Source organism: Triticum urartu, chromosome 3A (assembly GCF_056163025.1).
Source record: "Triticum urartu cultivar PI428250 chromosome 3A, HENAU_Tu73, whole genome shotgun sequence".
Lineage (NCBI taxonomy): Eukaryota > Viridiplantae > Streptophyta > Magnoliopsida > Poales > Poaceae > Triticum > Triticum urartu.
Window position 1 is genome coordinate 306,609,701 of NC_141875.1, and position 15,057 is coordinate 306,624,757.

The following is a 15,057-nucleotide window of genomic DNA, read 5'->3' on the forward strand; positions in this document are numbered from 1 at the left end:
AATCAAGATGTAACAACCCTCCATTCTGCCTGATTTGCCGTTCAGATGGTCACCTCACTGTCAACTGTCAGAATCGTCAGAAGCCGCCATCCTTAGTTCACTTTGGTACGGGCCTCCCTGGATGTTTGTATTTTGCCTTGGATTGTGATTTGCCTGTTGTGGTGGCGGCCCCCTCCCTTTCCAATGCCGCAATTGTCACGGTGCAAGACCAAAGGATCTCCTCCCAAACTCTGCTTGAAAGGCTCCGTATCTGGGACGTCAAGGGATGGGATTGGCAAGTGAATCAACTGTCTGACTTTGAGTTTTCCATAGTCTTCCCCTCCAAGGATTGTCTCCGTATGATTGCATCTTGCACTAGCTTCACCCTTCCCCTCAATCAGCTGGTGGTGTCGGTGAAGCCTGCCTCCTGTGGTGTCAAAGCTGTTGGCCCTCTCTCTCAGGTTTGGATTCTGGTGGACGATGTGCCAGTGGGGCTTCGTTCTTCTTCCTTTCTGATGGCCTTCGACGCTCTGATTGGTAAACCGGTGGAAGTGGACGCGGAGTCTCTGGATAAGGTTGGTCCTGGTCATATCAAGATTTGGTGTGTTGACCCGATTTGTGTCCGTGGATCGATCGATGTGTTCCCATCTCCCGATGGAGTCAGACTGCGTGTTTAGGTTGAAGGGGCTGAAGCCTTCCACCCCCTCCACCTCCTCCTCCATCCAACCCCTCAGACAAGTAGGACAAGAATGGGGATGGCTCTATGGGTGGGCAGAACCCTGGTGGGGGATCTGATTCGCTCTTTACTCAATCCGAATGGGATGCGCTTGTAACGCCCTCGATGCGGCTATATCTCCCACGTGTCGAAGCACGACTTAGAGGCATAACCGCATTGAAATCAATGTCGCAAGTGAGGTAATCTTCACACAACCCATGTAATACATAAGGGAAAGAGATATATAGTTGGCTTAAAATCGCCACTTCACACAATACATGAATAAAGCATTACATCATCCAAATACAATCAAGGTCCGACTACGGAACCAAAATGAAAGAAGACTACCCCAAATGCTACACAGATCCCCGATCGACCCCAACTGGGCTCCACTACTGATCAACTAGAACGAAACAACACAAATGACAAGATCTTCATCGAGCTCCTCCTTGAGCTTGGTTGCGTCATCTGCACGGTTCAACGACACCTGCAAGATGGTTTTGGAATTGTCTGTGAGTCACGGGGACTCAGCAATCTCACACCCTCACGATCAAGACTATTTAAGCTTATAGGAAGGGTAAAAGGTAATGAGGTGGAGCTGCAGCAAGCGACTAGCATATATGGTGGCTAACATACGCAAATTAGAGCGAGAAGAGAAGGCAAAAGCATGGTCGAGAAACTATGATCAAGAAGTGATCCTAGAACAACCTACGTCAAGCATAACTCCAACACCGTGTTCACTTCCCGGACTCCACCGAGAAGAGACCATCACGGTAACACACACGGTTGGTGCATTTTAATTAAGGTCAAATTCAGGTTTTCTACAACCGGACATTAAAAAATTCCCATCTGCCCATAACCGCGGGCACGGCTTTTGAAAGTTCAAATCCTTGCAAGGGTGTCCCAACTTAGCCCATCACAAGCTCTCACGGTCAACGAAGGATATTCCTTCTAGAGGGAAGACCCGATCAGGCTCGGAATCCCGGTTACAAGACATCCTCGACAATGGTAAAACAAGTCCAGCAACACCGCCCGAATGTGCCGACAAATCCCGATAGGAGCTGCACATATCTCGTTCTCAGGGCACACTCAGATGAGCTCTCCATACAACTAAAACCAAACCTCGAGTTTCCCCGAGGGGGTGCTGCACAGGGCTCTAGTTTGGACCAACACTCAGAGGAGCACTCGCCGGGGGGGGGGGGTAAAATAATGATGACCCTCAGGAGCGCGACTCCCAAGGGAAAAAGATGCTAGGTGGCGAATGGTAAAACCAATGTTGGGCATTGCTGGAGGAGTGTTATTCAAGGCGAACTGTTAAGGGGTTCCCATTATAACCCAATCGCGTAAGGAACGCAAAATCCGGGAACATAACACCGATATGACGGAAACTAGGGCGGCAAGAGTGGAACAAAACACCAGGCATAAGGCCGAGCCTTCCACCCTTTACCAAGTATATATATGCATTAATTAAATAAGAGATATTGTGATATCCCAACAAAATATCCATGTTCCAACATGGAACAAACTCCAATCTTCACCTGCAACTAACAGCGCTATAAGAGGGGCTAAGGAAAGCGGTAACATAGCCAGACAACGGTTTGCTAGGACAAGGTGGGTTAGAGGCTTGGTTCAACAATATGGGAGGCATGATAAGCAAGTGGTTGGTATCGTGGCATAGGCATAGCAAAAGAGCGAGCAACTAGCAAGCAAAGATAGAAGTGATTTCGAGGGTATGGTCATCTTGCCTGAGATCCCACAAGGAAGAAGAACGAGTCCAAGAAGAAGACAAACGGACGAAGTCGAACGAATCCTCACCACACGACGTTATTGGTACCAACCCGGAGAAGCAACACCGGAAAGAAGCAAAGAACATAGTAAACAACCACCACATGAACATGGCATGATGCACAACCAAATATGATGCATGTCCGGTTTAAAGATACATGGCATGGCAAAGTGCACAAGCAATCCTACAAATTAAGTGGAGCTCAATATGCAACTCCATTGCATATTGACGAAACACCACATTCGAGTTACTTAGTTCGATATCATTTATGTACCCAACAAGATTAAATGTTGTTAGCATGGCAAGAGGGTGAAGCAAAGTAAAACTACCTATCTAGTCAAGTTTAAATGAGGCCGGAAGCAACGAACAACAATTCCGGTAAATCCCCATATGCATATATTAGGTTTGGTGCTGTTCTTCCCTAAACAAAATTTTATAGTTGTTGAACATGCAAAGTGATGCCACCATGTTAAACTAGGCAAAATTCTACCCCATTTACATATAAAGTTTATTAGAAACCGAGCTACGGTTATTTAGTTATGATTTAAACCGTTTTAGCAAGTTATTTAAGCAAATTAAAACAAACAGCATTTTAAACATTTTAAACATAGATGAAAGTTGCATATTATTAAACTAGATGAAAAACTAAGCAAGTTTCATATACAAAGTTTTTACATGTGATGCTTAGTTTGTGAGATATTAAATGCATGAAGGCTAAGGGGTTTTCTGTAAATCTGCAAATCCCTGGAAATTAGCTAAATCCGCAGAACCAAAAAAACATCCACTGGGCCGAAACTGAACTGGCCCAGCAGTAAGAAAAAAAGGAGGGGGCGCTTGGGGTGGCCTCACCCATGGGCTCGACCTGGTTCGGTGGGAAGAGGGAGGCCGACAGGGGGTGCGCAGCTGGGCCTCGCGCTGGGCCTGGGTGCGATCTGTCGCTGGCGCTCCAGACGAACAAGGAGGCGGGTCAATGCAGGGGCGCTCGTTCTCTGATGACGACGCAGAAGACAGGGGCGATGCAGGGGGAAGAAGAGGCGTGGAACTTGGGGACGAGCGCTCCAGCGAGGGACTTGGTGAAGGCAGCAGCGAGGGGAAAGACTCCGGCGAGGACAGGTGCGAGCTCGGGCTATAGATCGGCAGGACTTGGGTCTGGAGCAGCAGGGCCACGGCCATCCATGGCATCGGGCAGGGGAGGCACTGCTCTTCGTCCTCCCGCTCGATGCAGAGGAGGCGACGGCGCGGGACTGCAGGGCTCCGGCGGAAGGGACTTGCGGAGGAGGCTGATCCGGCGGGGATCCGAAAGGTAGCGATGAGGACAAACAGCGGCCACGGCGGTCTCTTGGCGTCGGGGAGCTCGGCTCCGTCGCCCAGAATTTCTACACACAGAGAAAGGACGGAGAGAGCAGTGGGATGAGCGCGGGGAAAAGGGAGCAAGGAAAAGAGAAGAGGTGCGGCGCGACTGGCCTGGTTGATGACGGCGACGCCCTAGGTGGCGCAAGGTGGAGCTCGTGCACCTGGTTGCTGCTCATGGTGGCCTCTAGCCAAGCGGACGGTGATGCACGGGCGGGAAGGAGCAGAGGAGAGGTTCGGACAGAGAGGTGGCCGGGGATCGAACCTCCTGCTCGATCTGTAGGCGGGCACGACGACAAATCGAAGGGAGGAGGTGGAGGCTTTCAGTTGGTGTGGCGGTGAACACGAGGAGGGGATGCAATGGGTTCGAGCGAAGGGGATCCCGAGGTGGATCTAGGAGCGGCGGCGGCTGCTGGGAGGATGGGACAAGGTTCCTGATTATTAGGGTTGGACCTAGTATATATATGGCAGGTGGATTAAGTTAGGGGCTATCGGATCCCTCCGATCGTGATTGGACGGTCACGAATAAAATATCTAGGGAGTCCAAATAAGAAAATGGTGACGTTTTGCAGATGTTTGGGGATGATCCGGACACAACGGTGGCGACTGCTTGGGTCGGGTCCGGGACAACTTTTCGGACGTGCGCGCGAGGGGGGGTTGATGCACTGAGCAGAGAGGGTTTCGGACCGTGCGATCACATCGGACAACTCCGGAAGCGAAGAGGGGAAGGAGGATGGACTAGGTGGGCTGTGGCGAGACTGCGAGGGGGAGAAGAGAGAGAGAGGGCCCGGCATCTGTTTCCTGAGACCGAAAACGACTGACGTTAGACCGGCTATACTGCCGCTATTGTTATCCGTTGGGGCATCAAACGAGCTCGGAATGCGATGAAACTTGGCAGGCAGTCTACTGACAACAAAACAACACCGCACGCCAATTATCAACCCATTCCGAGAACATTTTCCAGCCACTTATAAAATAATATTTCGGACGTGCCGTGGGCGCATGCAAGTGTGTCTGGGCTCAGAACGGACAACAGAAGGAACTGGGAGAACCCGGGCGAATGCAAGTTTCGAAAACAAGATGATGCAATGCACATGATGACATGACAAGATGCAACACGCAAGCGAATGACAAGGCAAAAACTTCGAATAACTGGAAGACACCTGGTGCAACGGTCCCGGGCGTCACAGCGCTGGAAGAATCTGAGCGGGAACTCTTCAAATCTAATGCCCCTATTGACAAGGCTCCACACGAGGCGGACACTGTCCCTTCATCTGACCCAAGGATGCCTACTGATGATGTGGTTCTGCACAAGGAGCCTTCAGCCACGGTCACTCCCATCTCGGGAGTCTGCTCCAATCTCCCTGGCCGTCCACTTTCTCCCACCCACTCGGGTATTGAGGATCTGCTCCCCTCCCCAGGTCGTGCTAATGATGTTTCATAGTCCAAGAGAAAGAAGAAATCTTCGGTGCGGAAATTTTCTGCGAAGAGTAGGGCTTCCTTGGGCTCTAAGCAGTCTATGACGGGAGTTTGTCGTCGCCTCGACAAGGATCTTGGTTCGATGTCTCGCTCAGGCCCTGCTTCGGCCTCCCCCATGGCCCGCTCTCCCTCGATCCGGTCGCCTACCACCACAGCTCGCAAGGGCAGGCGGATGCATGACACGGGAGAATCGGTGGTGGCGCGGGCGGAGCATCATGCGCCTGCTAAGGACCTCCCTCCTTCAGGTAACAATCATGGTCCGACTCCTCCTCTTTCCCCGATCCGGCTTGTTTTACCTTCTCTTTCTGATGAACACTTGTTAAATACCATGTATGATGTGGGCGTTACTATCGATCCCGATCAAGGCTCGCCTTCCCTTCTTCTCTCTACTATTCGGGCTAATGAGGTGGCCCAGGCTACCCTTGCTAAGGCTAAAAAGGCCATTGCCACTGCGGCTTCGGATCCTGTGCCTGTTGGGGATCAGGGGGTGGCGTGGTGGTTGTAGTGGCCAACCCCAGCCTAGCACCTCCAGGAGGGGTGTATCCAAAAGGTCAAAACCCTGTGTTGCCCCTGGCAGGTCGAGTCTCCGCATCAAAAATCTATCCTATAAATGAAAGCCTTATTCTGGAACATTAGTGGTTTTGGTGCTAGGGGGCAGCGAGACTAGATTACAGATATCATTCGTGGGGATAATATTGATATTGTTGGGCTAGTTGAAACCTTTAAAGATTCTTTTTCTCCCAATGAACTTTCTGCGATTGCGGGCATGGATAGATTTGATTGGCACGTGCTTCCTGCTTCGGGACATTCGTAAGGGATCTTGATTGGTTCCAAAAGGGATGTCTTTGATTTCATGGCTTTTGATCATGGTATATTTTGGGCAAGCACGGTAGTTTTTCACAAAGCACTTAACACTCTATGGGAATTTATAGTGGTCTATGGCCGTGCTGATCACTCGCTGTCCTCCCTGTTCCTGGATGAGCTTTCTGCTAAGATCGAGACCTGTAATATTCCGACATTTATTGGTGGTGACTTTAACCTTCTTCGCACCCCCTCGGACAAGAGTAATGCAAATTTTTCCTAGCCTTTGGCTAATGCTTTCAACGACTTTATTAGCACCTGTGCTATCCGCGAGCTTCCTAGGGTTGGGGCCCGTTTCACATGGTCAAATCATCAGGCCATCCCGATTAGATCTGTGCTAGATCGAGTGTTCATCTGTTCTAGGTGGGACTCCCTTTTTCCTCGGGCTTCCCTTCTCGCCAAAAGTAACGTGGGCTCCGACCATACCCCTCTTCTTCTTGATGTTGGGATGTGGCAAGATAGACCGCCCTCTCATTTCCAATTTGATGCTTCTTGGCTGCTCGTCGAAGGGTTTACTGACATGCTGGCTACTAAGAACCTTAACTTCTTGGCCCCCAACCCTCGTACCTTTGGCCCTGTGGATGAATGGCATTCCTGTTCCTACGAACCGCGCAAATTCCTTAGAGGTTGGTCTGGAAACCATGCTGCGGGGGAACATAGGTGGAAGAATGCTCTTGAATCCCAAATTATGGACCTTGACCGAACGGCAGATACCTTGGGTCTCTCCGATGCTGGGTGGCTGTGCGCTATAACCTCGAGGCCTCCTTGATGCAGTTGCATCATTAGGCGGAAGTTAACCATAATCTTCGGACGGCAAAGTCCTTAATATAGAGATGAGTCTCTGATACCAATTGAAAGGATCGATATAGTTGACTAGAGGGGGGTGAATAGGCAACTAAATTTTTAGCTTTTCTTTACCAATTTAAACTTCGCATCAAAGTAGGTTGTCTAGAAATGCAACTAGGTGAGCAACCTATATGATGCAACAACAATAAGTAAACAAGCAAGCAAGGGAAGTAATACAAGATAAGCTTGCACGAGTAAAGGGATGAGATAACCAAGAGTGGAGTCGGTGAAGACGAGGATGTGTTACCGAAGTTCCTTCCCTTTGAGAGGAAGTACATCTCCGTTGGAGCGGTGTGGAGGCACAATGCTCCCCAAGAAGCCACTAGGGTCACCGTATTCTCCTCACGCCCTCACACAATGCAAGATGCCGTGATTCCAGTATTGGTGCCTTTGAAGGTGGCGACCGAACATTTACAAACAAGGTTGGGGCAATCTCCACAACTTAATTGGAGGCTCCCAACAACACCATGAAGCTTCACCACAATGGAGTATGGCTCCGCGATGACCTCAACTGTCTAGGCTGCTCAAACACCCAAGAGTAACATGATCTGTGAGGGATTAGTGGGGGAATCAAATATCTCTTGATGGATGTGTAGATCAAGGCCTTCTCAACCAATCCCTAGGAGATCAACAAGTTTGATCGGCTAGGGAGAGAGATCGGGCGAAAATGGAGCTTAGATCAACAATGGAGCTTAGAGATGGAAGAGGTAGTCAACTCGCTGAAGAAGACACCCCTTATATAGTGAAAGAACAAATCCAACCGTTATCCACTTAACCAGCCTGCAACCTGCGGTACTACCATACCAAACAAGCGGTACTACCGCAAGGGCTCACGGTACTACCGCGGCGAACCGCGGTACTACCGCTGCCACGGCAGGGCCTAAGACCAGTCCTGAAACGCTAAGGCAAGGAGAGGTAGAACCGCTGGTGCGGTACTACCGCGCCCCCTTGCTGTACTACCGCAAGGCAGGAATGGACTAGGCCGGGAAGGCATGGACATATAAAAATACATCCGTCACTACTTCTGCTGAGTTTTGATCCATGCAAAAATCCGACATGGTACTACCGCAGACCTAGAGCGGTATTACCGCGTAGGGCGTGGATGTAAAAAATTACATCCGCCCCTACTACCGCTCATGCTGCTGAGCTTGGCCAGAGCGCGCGGTACTACCGCATAGGGCGCGGATGTAAAAAATTACATCCGCCCCTACCACAGCACTAGCAGCAGTGCCTGGCCTGAGGCCACGGTACTACCGCTCCCGAGGTGCGGTACTACCACGCCAGAGGCCGGTACTACCGCAAGGGTCTGCCTTACTACCGCTACGGGGAGCAGTACTACCACATTCCCCAGTTCAGCAACATGAGGAGACCTTCATTTTGCATAGACAAAGGAGAGACGGAGGATGCTCCAAAGAGCAAAATGAAAGGTGGTCCAAAAGGAGTAGACGTGTACGTGATGACTCCACCCAAACCTTTCCAAAGCGGACCCCCTCTTAATAGTATGGCTTTCCTACGACTCAAATCCACCGAAAAGAAACATAGAGAAACGCCGTCTTCAATAGTCTTCAAGGGGCACCAAATCGTCTGGTGCCTAGTCATGATATGTCTGAAATACTCCATGCACATGATTAGTCCGCAAAAGCATTGTCATCAATCACCAAAACAACTAAGGGATAAATACGCCCTTACAATCTCCCCCTTTTTGGTGGATTGATGACAATACGGGATTTGCAACAAGGGAGATAAAAAAGAACATGGGTAAACCCCACATCTATAAAGTATATACGTGCTCCCCCTAGATGTGCGCTAACTAGAGAAGTGCTTTGGACTACACGGCACACATAGTAGGATCAACACCCCCCCTATATTTTATAGACAAGGCAAATCTCGCAATGATAAAGCTAACACTAAGCAAGATAATAACTATGAGCATAAAGTAGAGGGCACAAGATAGCATAGGCTCAATAAGGTACGCAAGAGTGCATATGTCTTACACTGACAGAGGCGAGGGTCCCAATCTTTCTATGAGACGATAACTATTGATTTGGTGGAGACGACTTTGACGATCTGACTACAAACGTGCAAGACGTTGCGCCTTAGCAATCACTAAACCAATCTCCTGAGGTTACTGACGATGCCGAAAGCACGGTCAGCCTGACCACGAAGGTCTATTCCTACAAGCAATCGAAGAACGAGCAAGAATATGATAAAGCAATCTTAATAGTGCGAATATATATGAAGTATTGATAATGGTGGCGATCCGTAAGCAGTCTTGGTCTGGTCGTTGGACATAAACGAAGTACACGAAGTTGCAATGGCTAACTTTTAACTAAAAAAATCCAAAGAAAAAAGCTACTAGATGGATCTACTTATATAGGAGCAAGGGGTGGCGGCCAAGGAGGTGGGAGGACGTCCCAAGGCAGCCTAAAAACAACCCTAGGTCGTACAAGGCTCATGGGCCCAAGTGGAGGTGATGCAACACCTTTGGACTTGTTGTTTGACTCAGATTCTTCTACAGCGTCAGATTGTTTGATCGATATCTCAATGCTCCGGATGAATTTGAAGATGCATCCAATTGGGTAGGAAAGAGCACGAAATCTACTTTCTAACAAAAAAAGAATCACCCAATTTGGAGTCCGTATGAAAATGTTGGCGTTTTGAGTCAGGTATGTCTTTGCAGTCTGAATCCGAATCCAAAACGTGAGAGACTTGGACTCTATCTTCTCTTGGCCCAAAAGTGACGTGAGAGGACTTTTCGAACAGAACCTAAACTTCTCCTTTTCCTTTATCTTCATATGTGGATTGTACAAATGTCCCATACACATGCAAGTAGACGAAACACAAAAGTGTGTGAAATATTTTTGTTCTGGATAACGTAAATAGATTATTGAATAGTTTGCACTAGAAATCACCTGAGAAATATGCATGTATGCAATATTTTTGGTCGTATCCAAGGTAGTCATGTCCTCATCATACACCATATGATAGAAAGGTCTCACAAGCACAACCAAACCAAAGCAAACGAGGTTCAACGAAACGAAAGCAAAGCGACAAGACGAAACACGACACACGACTCACAAATCCTACACTCTCTCCCCCTTTGGCATCGAGACACCAAAAAGGCAGAGAGGACACCTACGACACACGTGGTGGCTCAAGCTGAAACGATCACTTGTCATGCTCCTCGTCGGTCTCAGCAATGGGGATGGGCTCCTCCTCAAAATCAGTCCACTTGTAACCCTGCTTCGCCATCCATTCGGCCTCTGGAGTGATGTGCTTCTCGGACCCACTGGATATGTCCTCGCCAAACGTCCTCATGATCCTCTTGTCGCGGCAGCGACTCTCCTTGGAAGCAACATGAGTCTTGTATTGCCCCTTGGATTGCATGCAGAACAAGGCCTTCATCTTGGCCTTCAGCTTCTTAGCCCATGAGGGCTCAGTAGAGGGAGGAGCATACCCAGCAGAGTTGTCCTCATCCGCTTCCTCCTCCTCAATCTCATCCTAATCGACATCCATCTGAGCAGCCGCTGCCTCAGCACTGGTAGTGGTGTTAGCCCACTTTGACTTGACTCGGAGCTTGATGGGCTCGTGACGGGTCCAGTCGGGGGCCTCAAACTCAACATTGGGATAGAGCTTCTCCCAAGTCTTTGAGATCAGGTGAAACAGGTAAGGACCATAGATGGGTACCTTACGGTTGAACACTGCAAACCGGAGCTCACACCACATGATATGTAAGACATCAAGTTGTTGCATCTGAGCATGACGCGCCTCCTCACAAATGAGCATCATATCCACGAGATAGGCATGTACCTTATCCCTGTCACCAATCCGTGGCAAGAATGTGTTGCGGAAGATGCGATACATGATGTCAAGGAATGGGTTCAGTACCCAAGTCTTCTTGCCACTGGGAAGCTTCTTCTCAACATAGTATGGCTGGAGCTTGTCTTTGTTAGTAGACTCGGAGTTGGCATGAGGGCGAACACCAACGGGCTTGTCAAGCCCCTAATCACGAACATGTAGCAGATCCATGAAGTCCTTGCACTTGGCGGTCAGCTGTTGTCCATTTGTCATACAGGTCAAAGTCCGTTCCTGATCAGAGTGGAAGTGGACTGAGGCAAAGAACTGAGCCACAATCTCAGGGTCAAAGTCCAGGTGGAACGTGATCAAGTCTTCAATCCCAAACTGCTCCACCAGGTCCAAAGCCTCACCAAAATAGGCGCAGTGCTTATCCTCCCTCATATGATGCATGTTAATCTAGTGCGTGTCGACATAGAGGTTCTGCCTGGCCTTGATCACATCCAGATAGATAAGATACTGCTGCATGGTCCAGAACAACTCATTCCCTCTGAAGTTTGCACGGGGATTCACATAGGGGATGATCTTCCTTCGATTGACAAACTCAGCTAGTGGCATCTCATCCATGCTCATTGCCGGCTCCTTCTGCTTGGTTGCGGTTGACTTGGCTCTGCGTTGGGGGGCATTGGAGCCCTCTAGAGCTTCATCTTGGTTGCGCAGACGCTTCGAGCCCGTGTTGCGAACGGGGTTCGAACGACAGACATTGGAACCGGAGCCACCACCTATGACACACAACACAAGAACACGCAAGAGAAACGAGAAGGATCAATGCAAAGACCACAGCAAAACAGGTGAAACAAGTAGAACTAGCATTGGGTAATTGCAACACGGGAGATTTGACAACAACGGTAGTACCGCACGGATGCGAGGGACTAAAAGTTTAGTGCTGCTCCTAGTCACGGTAGTACCGCGACTTGGAGCGGAAGTAAAATTTTAGTGCCGCGCCTCGCGCGGTAGTACCGCACGGGGTCAGATCCGAACCACGAAATGGATCTAAGCACAACCATGACATCGGACCGGTACTACGGTTCATTAAATCTACCACAGGGCAACATACCAAGTACCATCTCTACGCATTACTACTCTCCTACATCCTACTCTTGCAAAGATTTGGCCTAAAATCTCAAGAACAACATGCATCTCCCCAAAAACCTAGAAACGAAAGAACGAACCAAAGAGAGAGGGATTTGGGGAGAAACCTTGTTCCATGGCAAGAGGAGGTGGTGGGGAACATCCCACCAAACGGAGTGCGAGGAGAGCGGCTAGAGACGGAGATCCGACGAGGTTCTCCGGCGCCGTTCTTCGGCAGGAGAGAGAGACAGCGTGGGGAAAAAGAGTTGAATGGGTATGGGGGAGTTGGAACTCCCCCTGCCCGCTCTTAACCCCCACGCGCTTGCGACTGCGTGGTAGTACCGCGCGTCATCGCGGTAGTACCGCCCGGGCAGAAGTACCACACCGTGGGCAGTAATACCGCTCCTCCAACGGTAGTAAAAAATTACTGTCGTGCTGGTTGTGGTAGTACCGTGGAAAGCCACGGTAGTAGCGCAGACCCAAGAAAACGCAAGTTTCAAAAAGGAGAAGAAAGTGGCCTTTGCAATGCAACCTTCAAGCGAACGGACACACTAAAGAGCTAACCCGCGAGACAACACACGCAAGCTCGACATGAAGGAAGAAAGGCAAGAGACAACAAGGACTAAACATGCAACACAACCTCTCCAAAGAGAGGGCGGTGGCTGGAGCTACCTACGTTTGAGTCAGTTGGTATGGCACCGCGAAGAATTATCCTTGGGCCCATGACCAAAACTCGTCTTTGAAGCACAAGTACCATCAACAATGGCTAATGTGAAAGTGTTGATCAATTTATGTATAATGGGGGGAGGGAGAGTTCATTGAGAGAACAACACTCCCCCTATGTCCATGCCTACACCTAAACAAGATAACAAGTTGAGTATGGTGGGGTGTGCAAGGGTTCAAGCAACATTGCTCGAATCAATGCTATTTAGCTCATGCCTTAACTCGCGAAATCTTGCTTCATCCAACGGCTTCGTGAAAATATCTGCAAGGTTATCATGAGTGTTGACATAGTTGAGCTCGATCTCCCCTCGCCTAATATGATCCCGGATGAAGTGATACCGAATCTAAATATGCTTCGTCTTGAAGTGTTGCATCGGGTTGAAAGTGCAACTATCCCTAGGTGGTTTTGGTAATTCCTAACAACATATAGCTCACTGATGCTATTTCAAGATTAATATCTCAGGAAAGCTCAATGATTGGCATGGCATGGATGAGAAAAGTGGACCCCTCAAAATGCTAAGGACAAAGGATTAGCTCAAGCTCAAAGCTCAAGACTCTACATTTTCTATTTTAGTGATCCAAGATCACATTGAGTCTATAGGAAAAGCCAATACTATCAAGGAGGGATGAGGTGTTGCTTAATGAGGTTCTTGCTCAAAATGCTTAGTGATATGCTCCAAAACCCTCAACTACTTTCTCACATCCACATATGACCTAATCCAAAAGTCAAACTCAGCCCCACCGATTCTTTCTATCCAGCGCCACCGAGTTTCAAATGTCATAGCCACTGCCACAAACCCTAGGCAAATCAGTCTCACCGATAGGGATCTCGGTCTCACCGAGATGGGGTTGTAATCTCTCTATTTCCCTTCATAACATTTTGGTCTCACCCAGATGAGCGATCGGTACCACCAAGATTGCAATGTAAACTCTCTGTTTTCCCTTCGTAACGTTTCGGTCTCACCGAAATGAGCGATCGGTCCCACCGAGTTTACAGGACCAACTCTCTGGTTAGCTTATTACCAAAATCGGGCTCACCGAGTTTGTGTAATCGGTCTCACCAACATTACGTTATGCCCTAACCCTAATCATATCGGTCCTACCGAGTTGCATGTTGGTCCCACCAAAAACCCTAACGGTCACTAGCTTTGCTGAATCGATCCTACCGAGTTTAACCATTCGGTCGCACCGAGTTTGGAAAGTTATGTGTAACTGTTATATTTTGTGTGGAGGCTATATATACCCCTCCACCTCCTTTTCATTCGTGGAGAGAGCCATCAGAACAAACCTACACTTCCAACCTATATTTTCTGAGAGAGAACCACCTACACTTGTGTTGAGACCAAGATATCCCATTCCTATCATATGAATCTTGATCTCTAGCCTTCCCCAAGTTGCTTTCCACTCAAATCTTCTTTCCACCAAATCCATATCCTGTGAGAGAGAGTTGAGTGTTGGGGAGACTATCATTTGAAGCACAAGAGCAAGGAGTTCATCATCAAGACACCATTTGTTACTTCTTGGAGGGTGGTGTCTCCTAGATTGGCTAGGTGTCACTTGGGAGCCTCTGACAAGATTGTGGAGTTGAACTAAGGAGTTTGTAAGGGCAAGGAGATCGCCTACTTCGTGAAGATCTACCACTAGTGAGGCAAGTCCTTTGTGGGCGATGGCCATGGTGGGATAGACAAGGTTGCTTCTTCGTGGACCCTTCATGGGTGGAGCCCTCCGTGGACTCGCGCAACCGTTACCCTTCCTAGGTTGAAGTCTCCATCAACGTGGATGTACGATAGCACCACTTATCGGAACCACGCCAAAACATCCGTGTCTCCAATTGCGTTTAAATCCTCCAAACCCTTCCCTTTACATTCTTGCAAGTTGCATGCTTTACTTTCCGCTGCTCATATACTCTTTGCATGCTTGCTTGAATTGTGTTAAGATGCTTGACTTGTTCAAAGTTGCTAAAATCTGCCAAGAACTAAAATTGGGAAAAGGCTAGATTTTTATTTGTCCAAGTAGTCTAATGAACCCCACTCCCCTCTAGACATACTTTCGATCCTACAAGTGGTATCAGAGCTTTGGTCTCCATTTTCCTTGATTTTCATAGCTTTTGGAAGTCATAGCCTTGGTTTCACAACCTAGGAGACTATGGCGTCTCGCGAGGGAAATTACCACCGTAGAGGTCCTTACTTTGATGGTACTAATTTTGCTAGTTGGAAGCATAAGATGAAAATGCATAATCTTGGACATAACCCCGCCATTTGGGCTATTGTGTGTGTTGGCTTGCTAGGTGAATTCTTTGATGGGAGAGAACCAAATCGTGAAGCTACCGCGGAAGAGTTGAAGATGCTGCAACACAATGCTCAAGCTTGTGATATCCTCTTCAACGGATTGT

At 48.7% G+C, this 15,057-nt stretch overlaps 1 pseudogene; it reads left to right on the forward strand.

Moving 5' to 3' along the window:
- Nucleotides 1–338: 338 nt before the first annotated feature.
- LOC147979530 (uncharacterized) lies at nt 339–5,274 on the forward strand (annotated as a pseudogene).
- Nucleotides 5,275–15,057: the final 9,783 nt, after the last annotated feature.